The 15,078-nt window shown below is 44.0% G+C and overlaps 1 protein-coding gene across 1 annotated transcript in view; it reads left to right on the top strand.

Annotated features, from left to right (window-relative positions):
• LOC6618595 (high affinity cGMP-specific 3',5'-cyclic phosphodiesterase 9A) overlaps positions 1-15,078 on the top strand; it is a 107,740-nt gene that overhangs the window by 8,079 nt on the left and 84,583 nt on the right. The window contains exon 2 of the mRNA XM_032726597.1: positions 2,700-2,768. The gene's annotated coding sequence lies outside the window, so the exon portion shown is untranslated. The remainder of the gene's footprint in view (positions 1-2,699; positions 2,769-15,078) is intronic.

The raw sequence follows: 15,078 nt of genomic DNA, 5'->3' as shown, positions 1-15,078 counted from the left end.
TGATCGTCGCCTTTGTTTACTTCTCCCCTTCAAAGCGGCCGACTGTGCCCCAAAGAATATACCCAATAAAATGATATGCCCAGATAAAGTTATGGATAATAATGGATAACGAAGTATATATGTATGTGTTTGTGTGGGAGGTGGCAACAGGTGATCTCGCATTCTTGGGAAATGTTAGCGCTGTTTGTCCGCTGGCAACAAGTTGTCAACAGCTTTTAAATAACTGGTTCGTGAACGGTGTTTGAACAGAACTTAATTTGGGCCAAATGCTGGAGATCTTGTATCGTTTTTTTTTCTTCTTTTTTTTTTAATATTTCTCCATTGTTTGGCCCACACAAACAGGGCCGAAAGATAATGGATTCGGCTCAGAGGAGATCCGTGGTCTATTAGTTACCCAATGTATCGAATCTTTTACCCAACCAATTAGCGCCACAAAACGATTTTGTCGCCAAAAAAAAAATATAAAAAAAAAACTAGAAAAAAAAGAAACAAAATAATCCAAATAATCATAAAAAAAAAAACACCAGAAGTCTGGATCACACATGCGGACAATGAATTTATTGTGATCATTAACAAATTGGAATTCGTCTGAGAGGCGAAAAAAAGAAGCTAACACCTCTACGCTTGCTTTATCATTTTGGCTCAATTTGTCAGCGGCTACAGAAAATACGGCACGAATAAAATAAACAAATATAACACTGACGTCGCTACATGACTGGCATGATTTTGGCCAAATAATTCGCTCGACATTTGTTGCCACTATTTTTTTTTGTTCGTTTTAATCAAATGCGCAGGCGCAAAGTCGCGTGCCGCTCTGGAATCGTGGTTGTATATAGCCCGATATCCATATCTTTTGCATGCACATCATGTGGCGACAAGTGCCTTGGCATTAATTCGAAAAAAAAAAAAACCAAAATCGCAAACTAAATTATAAGCTCAGTAGTCAATGCCAATAAAATGGAATGGCTGCCAAAAAATAAAACAAATGTAAACTTAAGGAAGTTCTTTTTTGAAACTGCTGAAACTTAAAAAGAAATACATTTCTTCTAATACTCTATATAAAGCGGTGCATCTAATAGTTGAAAATTAAAATTCCGTTTAGCAAACTAAACACATAATCTCGCATTCCCCAAATACGAATGTCAATTGAAAGCGTTTGCCATTCATTTAGCCATGAATTAATTTAAAATGCCACAATTCGGTCTACCATTTCACCCTTTTATGCGATAAGTCCTCCAATAACAACCAGATGATGATGGTAATTATGGTAACGAATACGAATTCGAATACGCATGCCATTCAACTGGGCCCGGCTTGGTTTCCCTTTTGGCCACAACAGGATTCATCGGAACAATGCCATGTCCTTCCTAAATTTTCATTTTTCCCCCGTGCGATAGTGTTGGTAAGCACGGATCTATGTGGGTGTGTGCTTTTATGTGTGTGCGTGCGTGTGTGTGTTGGCTTGCGGTTTGTTGTTGCAGTCCGGAAATGGCAAGTGAAAACATCTAGCTCAATTTGCTAGCCTCGGGGATGCGACTGAGTTCTGAGGTCAGGCCAAAGACAAGGCTACTACTCGTAATACTACCCTCTTTATGGAACACTGGAAAAAAAGAGTAAGAGTAAGATTAAAAGAGGGAAATCGAGTACCTTTGGAAATATCAACAGAATAGGAAACTAGATTAAGCCAGGCAAACTAAATAATTCCAATCAATATTAGCTTTAATAATAACTTGTATTAGATTTTCTTTCGAAGGAACTCTGATATTTTTTTGCAAGTGTAGCTTCTAGCCAAATGCTTTGCGTGTGCAGGCTACTTTACCTGGGAAAAGTGAGACGAACATTATGATTTTGATTTGCATTTTGGGTGCAGGCATTCCAAATCCTAATTTGGGTTGGCTCAACTGTCTGTTTTTCTTGCAAACTGCACAAATATTTTAAGCGATACAGGTTACGAAATGTAATTTAGTGAAAGCCCCTAATCCGGCTTGTCGATAACTAATCTATCCAAGGAAATGTGGTCACTTTAAGTTTCCAGATAAGATGTATTGTATTCAATTGTTGCAACTACATTGCAAAGCCGAAATTATATTCCGCAAGTGCCATAATATATTTATATGCCAGGTCGTTTCGGTATTAGGGGGATTTTTTTTTTATTTTTTTTTGGCTTTATCGATCTATCCCGCCTCATATTTCGCATTCAGGCCAATAAAACACGGTAAATGTATGAGCGCCCATATAAATTTATGTACAATAGATATAGATACCTGAATACGGTACTTACTGTGTGTTGAATAAGCCACAACAATTAACAATTGAAATTGATAAGAAATTTTTAATTGCGCCGGCATCGTCGAATTTGCCAAATGCCAAATGGGGTTTTTTTTGTCTCAAATTTATTCCACCACAATTTATGTTTCATTTCAAACTTGGTCTTTTTGTTGCTGCCGTTTTGTTTGGTTTTATCTGCACTACTGAAATGTTGGCCTAATTAACGCGGGAATTATAGACGTCTAACCGGAATTACCAACACCGAATATAGCCCCCATATCGGAATGTGTGCGATAATCAAGCTGTTAACATATTGTTTACATTTTCGATTGTCTGTAACAATTAATCAAATAGAATCAATACCTATTTGCACACTTGTTGGGCATTGTAATCACACATACAACGTGCTTATTTGCCTTCTTTTTTTTCAGTTATCACCTTGAAGGGGTTTATCAATTTCGCCAGCACATAAAGATGTTATCTTGGAAAACCGTTTAGAGGTGAGTCAACCGTATAAATGTGATTTAAGCCTTTTAGAGTGCCCACGCGTTGAACTTTTCTTTCAATACTTGAACTTTATTTATTAGTATCCGGCTCGAGGGCCCAACGGGTATGGTAAATATGTATAAATATATATATTTTTCGAATAGATTGTGCATTGAATAAATTGATTAAAATACCTTATTTGATTTTGCCCAAACCAATCGCGCTCTCAATATAAACTTTCCACTTAAGTTGTCTTCAGCTTTGGTTCACCACCATCGTTCAACAGTTCAATTGAGTTTTGTGGTTAGACACCCCACTTAACTGACTTTGTAATTACGCGCGGACAAAGTAATTAATTAAGTTCGGCTAATGCATACGTTAAGCGAGTAAAACCCGCCGATTGACATAGTTGCGCCCACAATAACAGCAAATACATCGAGTTGACGCTGGGTGCTACGAGTAATGCACCTTAGTACACACACATTCATCAAGGGCGTTTTGAAATTCGCATTGAATACGTCTGATTAAGTCTTTACGCGTGACATTGAGAGATGATGGCACCACACCGTGGTGATAATAAAAGTTGGACAAAGGCAGCAACCAACCAATCATATGTATTAGACAATTTATTAAAGTTAATCAATTAGGACGCAAAATTACAATATAAGTTTTAAATAAATATTTTTTAATGCTATCTTGTTTTGAAATTTCAAAGGTTATTAAGCTTTAAGTTATAAGTAAAAATATTACGTATTTAAACCAAAATTCTAACATGGCATTAGTTGGTACATATATATATATATAAATATATTTAATAATTTGTCATGGCATTACCAAGTTTACCCCAACTTTTAAGCATTGCAATAGCTGTCTTTATATTTTGTATTGCCGTGTTGCAATTTATGTTGGTGCTGCCGCTTGTGTCTGTTGCATTGTTGTCAGCGTGGGGTTGCGTGCTCATTGACGTCACGGGGGTTGGCGGCGGTGTTGCATGTTGCACGAACACACAGGCAGTGTGGCCCCCACTTTATGCCCAGCACTCAAGTAAGCAGGTCAGCGGTTCTTGCGGTTTAACTCACTTCGAAAGCACCACCGCCGCCAAAACAGTACCGAACCACCCATCTGCACCACCCATACTTCAGCTCGGCGGGCTTGTGGTTATGTTCAAGTTTTCCAAACACACACAAAACCTTAAAACCCCATCGCACAGAACACAAAGCAATTTTATTCGCAAATTTTTTGCTGCTTGTTACCTGTAAGCCGAAATTGATTTTGATGAGAGTCCCCAAGTGAGTCCAGGTGTTGGTCAAACAGAAAGCGAGAGATCAATTGCAATTAACCAAATACATACATATGTATGCCAGTAGTGAGCAAAGGCAAACAGACCAATAAATAAATAAATAAATAAATAAATTTGCATGAAACGCAGAAGCTGCGGATGAAGCCAGAGAATTTGCAATCGAATCCTTGGACAGCAGTCCATAAATTAATAAACGATCTGTCATGTTCTCAATTGAAACAAATTGGAATGAAAATTGAAATGTAAAATTTATTTATAAAACTTATTTTTCTAACAATCCGTATAATTCACATTGGCCTCAATTCATTTATATTAAATTTAATAATTATTATGGCCTTAAATTTTCTTTTCATTTTATTTAATTTCCGTACCTTATTAATTTATTTTTATAACAATAAGCTCACATATAATCACAATCTTTTATTTTATATGTATATACACGCTTAATAATTTTTGAGGAATAAAAGCCCGAATATATTTGGTTTTCCCGTTTTTCATCTATCAAAGCAAAACCAGTAAATTGGGAATTTCCTTTATTCTCTCGCTTATTGATATTAAAAGGGGTTTTCGTTATGGAAATGGGCAAGCCCCTGCCAACTTTGTATTTTCTTTTTTGCGGCTTGTTGACTTGCTCCGCTAATAATTGCCAAGAACGCGCGAGGAAAGGCAAACAAATTTACAAAACTGGCTGCCTGTCCGTACGTCCGTCCGTCCGTCCGTTCGTCTGGAAGTCGGAAAGCCGGGAAGCCGGAAAGCCTGAAGTCTGTCCGCCGTAGTCAGCAAGTCTGGCAGTTAGCGCCTCAGTCGACGGGTCCGGGAAAAGTCACGTTTTGCATTTCGGTTTCGGTTTTTGAGCCACCTCCCCCCGTGTGATGTGACCCCTCCCCCCTCCTGTTTGCCGTGATTCGCTGTAAATGACAGATGATAATACCCCGGGGAATATGGTTGGGCCAATAAAGCACTTCATACGAATCGAGAGCACTTTATTAAAATATATTTTAAATTCTTTGATGAATTTCACGGATTTTACTGTGCACAATTTAATGCTGCAAAATCATATTTGTTAACTCACTTTATGGATTTTATATTTCAATTTAGAGAAAAATCCGATAAAATATAGAGATTTTATCATATTGCTAATAAATAAAATCTTGTACTAAGAAATATTTATTCTTATTTTTGGATACATCTACAAAGTATTTTTTATTAAGGTAATAATATCTTTTTGTTTGAAAAATAATAAATATGCATTGAATATAATAATAAAATATATGCTAAAAATAAATATGCAATGAAAATCCGTAATGATCGAAATAAAGGGTAATTTGTGTGGCAATCATATTCGTTGAGTTTCTGTTGCTTGTTTACTTTTTTGAGATTTTCTGAGCGCCAACGCGAATAAATTTTTACGTTGGCGTTCATTTCGGAAATCTTTTATTGTATGTGCTTGTGTGTGTTTGCTCATCATGAACAATTGAAAGGCATAAATGTATACTACGGTTTGCTGATAGCTATCTTTGCGGAAAAATGCCAGTGACAACATTGCGTATGCGCAATTTCTGTGCCACAAGAGATGCAATCTCTCTATCCGGCCATTTGATTGTGACTGCTGCAAAAAGGATATTGCAGGATGGCAGTGCTTGAGTGTGGGAGTGTGCATGGAACTCAGAAAATATACTAGTTCAAAAGTGGGAGGGGAAATATAGAAGGAAAGTGGTAAAAGAAATGCACACAGAACTCGAGAACAGAACCCAGAATGCCATCCTCAAAAATGTTGTGATCCAAAAATGTTTGGACTTTTGTTTACTTAAATGAAACATGGAGTGTGTGTGCAATGTATTTTTTTTTTTTTTTTTAATTCGTTTATTGAATCCTTATTCTAAACTATATACTATACAACATATAACATTTAAGAGGACAAATCCAGGACTCCCCGCGGTATGGCCGTGAAGCATTGCTTCGCGAGGACGATCAGGATTTGCTCACTCGTGGACCCTCCTGGCTCTCTCGGCTCTTCTGAGCTCGGTGGTTATCGCTGCGGCGAAGCTGTTGACCGCTTGCCATTCCGCCTCCCCCTGCAGCATGAATGGGACTAGGTTGTCCGCATTCAGTCTGCCGCCAAGTACGGTTTCCAGGGAGCTCCGTTCCCTAGTGTATTTACCGCACGAGAAGAGAACGTGCTCAGCTGTTTCGCTCCGACCACCTCCACACCATGGACAGTCATCCGCATCCTCGTGTCCAAAGCGCATCAGGTAGCTGCGAAAGCAACCGTGCCCGCTGATCAGCTGCGTTAGGTGGAACGTAATGTCGCCGTGCTTCCGCTCTAGCCACGGCTTGAGGTTGGGTATCAGCTGCTGCGTCCAACGACCCTTGGGCTCGTTGGTCCACCTGTGCTGCCATGACTCCAGGGTGTGCTGCCTTGCTTCAGCTCGAATTGCCTTCTTGACGCCGGGGGAGAGTCTTCGACCGTGGGTTTGGTTGAAGACCACTTCGTTTTCCTTCGCTAACAGGTCCAGAGGCGGTATCCCTGCGATCACCAAAGCCGCCGCGTTGGACACTGTTCTGAAGGCGCAGCAGACACGTAAGGCCGAAAGTCTGTGGGTAGCATTTAGGCCCTGGGCGTAGCTTTCGGTACCAAGCGCTTTTGCCCACACCGGGGCGGCATATAGCATGGTCGCTCGGGTGACGCTCGTCAGTAGCCTTCTGCTCGCCTGTTTTGGGCCTCGGGAGTTCAACATTATGTTTGAAAGCGCCCGATTTACTCCTGCTGCTTTAGAGTTAGCGTAGGCAAGGTGTTCCCGGAACGAAAGCCTGGTGTCTATCATGACTCCCAGATACTTGATTGCCCGAGAGGAGGACACCTTGGTACAGCCTACTTCGACGGTGGCCGTCTCCACCGCTTTCCTTGAGCTAATCAGGACAGCCTCAGTCTTCTCCGGCGCCAGCTCTAGCCCCATTGAACTGAGCCAATGTTCGATGGCCCTGATGTTTTGGTTGCAGCTTTCTTCGGCCTTGCCGGGATACTTGTCAACAACGAGCAAGGCCACGTCGTCCGCGAAGCCTACGATCTCGCTCCTCCCGACCAGCGGTAGACGAAGTATCCCGTCGTACATGGTGTTCCACAGAAGCGGGCCGAGGACCGAGCCTTGTGGGACTCCACCGGTGACCTGGTGCCTGAAGACGCCTTCCGACGACTCGCACAGTAAGACCCGATCAGAAAAATAGCTGCGTATGATCCTGACTAGGTAGGCTGGGACGCTGAAGCCAATTAGTGCTTCTAGGATCCGGTCCCATCTCGCTGTGTTGAAGGCGTTCCTGATGTCTAGAGTGACCATGAGGCAGTACTCTTTGCTGCCACCCTTCCATCTGGTGCCGTCGATTGCTTGGGCCGCTACTTCGACCACTCTGTTGACAGCGTCGACGGTGGACCGCGCTTTCCTGAATCCGAACTGGGACCGTGAGAGGTCACCCGCGTCGGCGATAGCCCTCTCAAGCCGAATACACACCAGTTTCTCCAGGAGCTTGCCAGTTCCATCGATGAGGCATATTGGCCGGAACGATGAAGGCTCCTCGGGTGGTTTCCCTGGTTTTGGGAGGAGAAGCAGCTTTTGGATTTTCCAGCAACTCGGGAAAACTCCTTCCTCCAGGCATTTGGTGAATGCCTTCGCAAACGAGTCTGGCTGGAGTTGGAGAGCAAGCCGAAGCGCCCTGTTCGGAATGCCGTCGGGTCCGGGGGCCTTGCCGTCCTTCAGCAGTTTTGCCAGCTCCAGGATCTCGTCGCTGCTGACCGTGGCGTCGGAATCGACGTGGTCCCCTGTGGCTGGGTCGGCTGGGCGTAACCCATCCATCACAGGGAACAGGTGTTCCGCTACACTGCGGAGCATCGCTAGGTCCAGTAGCTTAGGAGTCCTGGTGTACGCCTTCTTGACCACCACCTTGTAGGCACTTCCCCATGGGTCGCTGTCGGCAGAGTCGCATAGGTCGAGGAAGCATTTGCGCTTGCTCTCCCTTATGGCTAACTTAAGCGTTTTTCTGCGGGCTCTGTATTCGGATTGGCGTTCGGCAAAGGACTCCGCACCTCTCGCGCGTTGGTAGCGACGTCTGGCGGAGAGGCACTCACGACGAGCCGTCTCTATCTCCTGGTTCCACCAGTAGACAGGGGCTCTTTGTCGGCTGTGCGGCCTGCTCGATTGCATGCTGGCGTCGCACGCGGCCTTCAGCCGTCTCATCAGCTCCACTGCCGTCAGCTCGGCTCCTTGTCTGCTCGCCATGGGTAGGAACTGCTCTCGAAACACCTGCGTGTCCAGAGAGTCCGTCTTGTATTTAATCCTGGCCTGGGCTGGCGTCTGGGCTTGGGACGAGGGTGGGCTTCCCAGGTCGCAGATGATGGCCAGATGGTCGCTGCCAGTGTAGTCCTCGCTGAGTCTCCACCTCGCTAGCCTGTACGACGAGCCGCTAGTGAAGGTGAGGTCCACCACAGAGCCCAGTCCGGCGCGCCTGAACGTGTGCCGGTTTCCATGGTTAAGAAGAGCCAGGTCCAACGTCGCGAAAGCCTCCAGCACCATCCTGCCTCTCGCATTGGTGGTTGAGCTGCCCCAGCTCTCTGACCATGCGTTGAAGTCGCCCGCTATTAGGACCTGGGTGCGGCCTCTAGCATCCGCTGCCAGTCTGTCCAGTGCCCGGCTGAATGCGATTAGGGTCAGGCTGGGGGCTAGGTATACGCTGTACACCCACCATCTGCCTACCCTGGCCCTAACAAATCCGATGTCCGAAAGAACATCGGTTATTTGCTGGGTTTCTCTGCTGCACCTCCAGATCGCTGCTTTCTTGGTGCGGTCGAAGGCCCAGTCTGGGCTAGCCGGCGTTCGGTAGGGCTCGCTAAGTAGAGCGAGCTCCACTCTGCGTTCACGCACCGTCTGCACTAGCAGGTCTTGGGCTGCCGTGCAGTGATTCAGGTTTAGCTGAATCAGCCGCATCATTGCAGTGCCTTTGGTGCTCCTTTACCCGCCAATGGGCACTTCCGGGTGCCCATTTGGTGGTTGGTCGCTTGGCTACCTCTGTCTGCGCACAAGAAGCACTTAGCTTCGTTAGGGCACTCGGCGGCTTTGTGTCCCGCGGTCCCGCATCTGAAGCAGCACTGGCTTCTGTCCACGGTGCTTCTGCAGTGGGCCGCTATGTGGCCTTCTTCCAGGCATCTGAAGCATCTTTGGCGTGGCTCCAGCTCCTTGATCAAGCATTGGGACCATCCTACCCTCAGCTTGCCACGTTTGATCAGCGGGTCCGTCAGATTGGCTGGGACTGCTATCACCGCAGTCTTCCCTCCGTACTGCGATTGCCGAAGGCTCTTGATAGCCACGACTGCTGCAGGGACCTCTGCCTGGGCCTCCAAGGCACTCTTCAACTCGTCTTCCGTGGTGAGCTCGTCGAGGTCGCGAATCACAAATACCTTGGTTTGTGTTAACGCGCGAAGGCTGGCGCGGTCACCTAGCACCGCTCCCATGTCCATCTTGAGCTTCTGCGTCAGGTCTTGGGCTGAGGCACGTAGTTCGAGGAGCAGTTCGCCTTTGGCCGTCCTCTTCACCCTTGCTACGTTTTCCCCGATGGCCCTGAGCCTAGCGTCCTGCCTCTTGTGACCAGGGACAGCACTTCGCTGTAAGGTAAGCCAGCTGTGGGGGTGATAACCAGCGCATCTGGTCTCTCCCTCGGCGGTCTCTTCTTGCGCGGTCCGGGCGGTTGCTGCAAGTTTGGTTGCGACTTCTTTCCCGCTACAGTGGCTTGGGGCGGAGCCCTTGGTGGGCGCTTGGGTCCCGCAGCCTTCTGGTGGTCGGGTCGCTGGGCTCTCTTCGCAGACAGCGCCGTGCGATCCTTTGGCTTAGGGCTGCCCTTAGCGTTGCACGGTTCTTCTTGTGTGCAATGTATGAGTGCGTGTGTGTGTGGGTGAGTGGGTGCTACAAAATTTGTAATAAACCAAAGTCAAAGAGCGTTTAATTTGGCATTTTCCTAAAGCAATTCGATTCGATTCGTCTCGTTTCGATTGGATTGCAAATACCAGAACATGGAATTAATAGCCAGTTCATTTCGATTATTTTTTTCCAAGGATATTTTTCGTTGGCTTAGTTTTTGATTTGTCCTGGAATTCATATTGTGGAGTATAAATCTATAGAATATCAGAAGATAAATATAATCCATTTAATAGCTTAAGGCGTTATATTTTAATGCAGAAGTTTAACCTTAAATGTTTATATTGCTGATATTATTTTAATGTTTCGTTGGGTTTTATTAAACATATATACTTTTTACTATTGCTATTTTCGTTGCATTCTCAGACATATATTTTCAGTATTATTTTGTTTACTTCTTTGGATTTCTTCTTATACTTTGAGAATCTCCCTCTTGGTTAAATTGACATTTACACGCAAAGCTGGTAAATTATTGTGCCAACAATGACAGCATTAATTGCCGACACTCACACAGGCAAAGATCACACATACAAGCACACACACACACACACACCTTTTCACTCACAATCACATTCACATTTAAGGAACCTTGCCGTGACGTTGTTTCGGTTAATTTCTGCTGCCTGTCACAGGACATGCAAAAAGGTATTTTAATACATGTCAATGTTTGGGGTGCTTTTCTCTGCGAGTGGGTTTTGTTTTTATACTCCTTTATTAACATATATGTATATAGTTTAGCTACGTAACAATTTATTATACAGCTTAGGTGGTAGTGGATATGTGGAAAGCGAATAAGGGTACTGCCGCCTGCCTCCAAGCCCCAGTTTCTAGGACCCGCGGGGTCTTCATCCCTCCCATATCCTCGGGATGTCCATCATTAGGGGCACCAAAGATTCGGCTGTCAACCTGGCTCCCGCAATCGCCTCCAGCGCTAGCCGCTCGTGGTGAAAACGAGGATTGATCTGCCTCTGGGAGTTGCGTGTGGGTATTCCCACTCTAGTCGCCCCTCCGACCACGACATTTGCTGCGTCCTCGAATATCGCAGCTGGAGGTCGTCCATGACGCTGTTGAATGCATCAGGGGGGAGAGGCTCGGGGCCAGGTAACAGCTGCAGATCCAGAGTCTGCCTACCTTTCCACGGACAAATCCGTTGGCTGCCATGAGGTCGACTATCTGGGTTGTGACCTCCCCGCATACCAATATGACTGCTTTTGCACTTGTCACTGGACTCATCCTTGTACGGCTCGCTGAGAAGAGTCACCTCTGTCTTCAGATCGCGAACAGTCTGGGTGAGCAACTGCCACGGACGCTTTCCGGGATTCTCCAGAAGATTACTGCCGCCGGCTGAGCCTGTTGTCCACTTTTCCACACTCTCGGGTTTTGCTGCTCCTTATCGACTGTGCTTCCCGCAGTGTGCGAACATTTTCCACGGTCTTTCTCTTTCCGGTGTCTCCTGTGGTGCTCGATGGCAGCTCCATCATAAGCGAATGTGTGTGTGTATGTGCTTATGTGTGTGTGCGTCTGGTGCCTATGTTTGTGTTAATTGAGTTTATGTTATCAAAGATGTGCTTTGTTGTGGTTTTGACAGCGAATTTTGCGATACTTTCCCAACTTCCTGACTCCAAAATAAAAATTCATCCAAAATCGTCGAATAAAAGTGCTCTTGTGTGATCAAAAAAAACCGGTTTTGCATAAACATAATTGCTTCCTTGTTTTCCCATGGAAAATTTAACAAATTTTACTAAACTGAAGTGACAACAGTTTTACAGAGAATGCCACCTTTAACCTTGGTTTTTATTAAAAACGAAGGTGGCTCCAAGTTTTAAAAGGTTTATTATTATGCAAATAATATGTACTAAAATGCACCTTTTTCTATATTTTTAAACCATTTTAATAGAAAATTGTTTAGTGTTGGAATTTTTGTAGCTTAATTGCGCTTTTTGCATTTCATTTGTTGTCAGCCAGAAATTTCGTCAATTAATTTTCAACTCTTGGCAAGGTTCTCGTTTATTTAGAAAGTTTTCCGAGGGATTTCCCCTTGTATGCCACTGGTGAAATTGTTTGGCTCACAAGCAGTAGGTTTTTTTCTTTTTCGTTTTCGGACATTTTCATAATGAATAATATTTTGTTGTTTTGGTTTCGTTTGGCTTTGACATGGGTAAACATTTGGCCAAGTCAAACATTTGTGTGGGGTTTAAAGTTCATTGCATTGTGTCAGGGTTGTTTTCGGCCGTCTCTTCCCACTTTTCCCGCTTTTCCGGCACTTTTTCGCACACACACACACACACACACACACACACAGACTTGCACACACGTGAAAACCCTTTTTATTTGCCTGACCCATGAAGACACACAGAAAGTGGCCTTGTTGTTTTTTCTCCTCTCTTACCCTCATGTGTGCTTCTTTTTTCCGGGCTCCTTGCTCACTTTCGCTGCGAGTCTTGTGTATATATTGCAACTATCTGACCTCTGACCTCACAACACCCACACCCCCAGCCCCACTGGAAACACTCACATGTAATGCATTTTTAAATTTGCATGTGCTTCACCAGGCCCGGCAACAATGGCAGCTGTTAGTGTCTAACTAGTTAGTTAGTGCCACATTGAAGATGGTTGCCACGCCGCACGCGACACACAAAATGAGAACCGAAGAAAACAGTGGCGAAAATCCTTACGAAAGTAGCAGGCCACACTGGAATGGTTCATAAAATTGATTGGCCACTTGAAAGTCACACTTTTCTTAATATCAAAGTAATAAAACAATAAAAGTGATTAAATAATTTATGTGTTTTTGTTGAGGAGATAATTTGTGGCTCATGAAAAATTACCGTAGGTAATTACATTCTTTTCTCTACCCTCTGTCTTTGGCGAAAGTAAATAATTAATGCGTCTTAGCCTTTCTTCTTGACACACTTATTTTGAATTTAAAAGAAAACACAATGTGAGCACCTGTGGTTAATATTAAATGAGATACTTTGAACCCAATCTCGCTAAAACATTTTATAATATGCAATGAAATTAACTATTCAGTTCGGGGGAAATATTTCATCAATTCAAAGAGAAAATAGTTTCTTAAAATAGTTGCAAGAGTTTTCCCTGAAATATTTATGTAATTTTGTATTTGTCGCTTACTTTCCTGACCACTTTTCACCACCTTTAAGTTGAAGTTTTTCCCGTTTTCACTTAACCTGATTTTGGCAAGTCCTTAGTCACATTATGCATGTCAAACGGAGAAAGAGGGAATTCCCTTTGTCTGCTTTATGCATTTGCTGTCATTTGCAACCACTGTGTGTGTGTGTGCGTGCGAGTGTGCGAGTGTGTGTGTGTAAATATGGTGGTTTGGATGGTGCAGATGGCAGTGAGGATTGCATTTGTTACGTCCACCAACAACATTGCACTTTGACTTGAACGCTGTTGCATTTTACTAGGTCAAAAGCAACGTCACCGCGTGCCTGGGTTGGCCCTCTCTCTTTTGCACCTGCTCCACCTATCTCTTTCACGCACACCACTTGTTTGTTTGTGTGTGTTGTGTGTGTGTGGTGGCAAACATAAATATGGCGCAAAGGTGAAACTGTTGCACCTTTCTCCTTTTCGCTCCTTTGGCTCCTTGCTAACGGCCAGGCATAAATCGGTATCTCCGTATGTGTTTGTTTGGCGTGCTAAATTTCACACAATCCCTTACACATACGCGCACACAAACACACACGCATACGCAGGCGAAATAGCTAACTATTTCTAATTGGAGGTCCTTGCAACTTGACTTGTTGACTCCGCTTGGTATCGCATTGCACGGTTGCAATCTATTCTATTTGCAGTGTTGTAAAATAGAGACGGGGGTCTTCAAATCACCCATAAAAGTGTACAAAAGTAATTTATTTAATGGTGAACTCAGTGGCTTATCGTTGCATACTTTTAAGCACCTTCCATACTTTTTCACTATGTTTCGGATGCAGCAGGAATATTTTACGAGTTGCCCAGTTATGTTTCTTCGCAGCTCTTCGCATTTCCCGCCGCCCGTAAATCCCCTTTGCAAATTTGCCCTGTATCTCCCCGTTATGGATTCCAGAATCATGGACGGCAACCTGGCAAAGTTCGCTCCACGGATTAGCATTCCGCAGTTGGAATTTAAAAGATCGCAGGCAGAGATTTGAATCCCGGGAATCGGCAGTCGTTCGCTGATGAATTCCGGTTCCATTTGGTTATGCCGATAGGGTGATTCAGTGCATTTGGATCGGGGGCTAAAATCGGGAAATGCGATTTTTCCGTTGCCACGACCGCGTCCATTAGCAGATTATTCGTGGTTCTACGCTTAGAAATGTTTTCAACCGTTTTTCAACAGTTCAACCCTAATATTGGTAAATATTAAGTCCCACTTTTAGAATAAAATCAATGCTTTTGTAAATATTAATTGAGGTATTTGTTATATTCATATAGATATGCTTAAGAAGGTACAACTATACTGATGGCCAGATCCTGGCGAATCCTTTCGGAACTGCACTAAAAGTTCAACGGCATTCAATTATGGCATCTTTCGCGGCCCACATCGATTTTATTTTTGTCGCAATGCGTATCTGGCCTTTCCTCCTCCATTTAATGAAATCGAAAATGCACTCATGTAAAATTCAATAATTTCCGCCGGCTAACTTAATTAAGCCGCCTTTAAAGTTGCAATAGTAGCCGTATCTGCTGTGCAGCAATATCATTTCAGGGAAAAAGCTGACAAAAAAAAAATGTCAATGAAAGAGAGAAATAAAAATGCAAGTGACCCATAGGTGAAGTGCAGCATTCATTTGGTGTCCTGGCAAGTGACACTAACAGCACGGTGAGGGGTAAAAAAGTCAAAGGTGCGCGCACAGGATATGGAAAAATAAAAGCTTCCTTCGCATGCATCTTCCCTGTTTTTCCGTTTCCGGTGCAAGCTGCAAGTGATGTGAGAAACTAAAGAAATTGCAAGTTATATGCGAAATGCGATTGCTTTTGAACGACTTTTTTCCTACCTCAGATGACATCGAATGCATATATGTACATATATGCAGATTCAAGTGTGGCAATGCAGTTTCTTTG

The sequence above is a fragment of the Drosophila sechellia genome, chromosome X (assembly GCF_004382195.2).
Source record: "Drosophila sechellia strain sech25 chromosome X, ASM438219v1, whole genome shotgun sequence".
Taxonomy (NCBI): Eukaryota; Metazoa; Arthropoda; class Insecta; order Diptera; family Drosophilidae; genus Drosophila; species Drosophila sechellia.
This window is presented reverse-complemented; position numbering and strand designations above follow the sequence as displayed.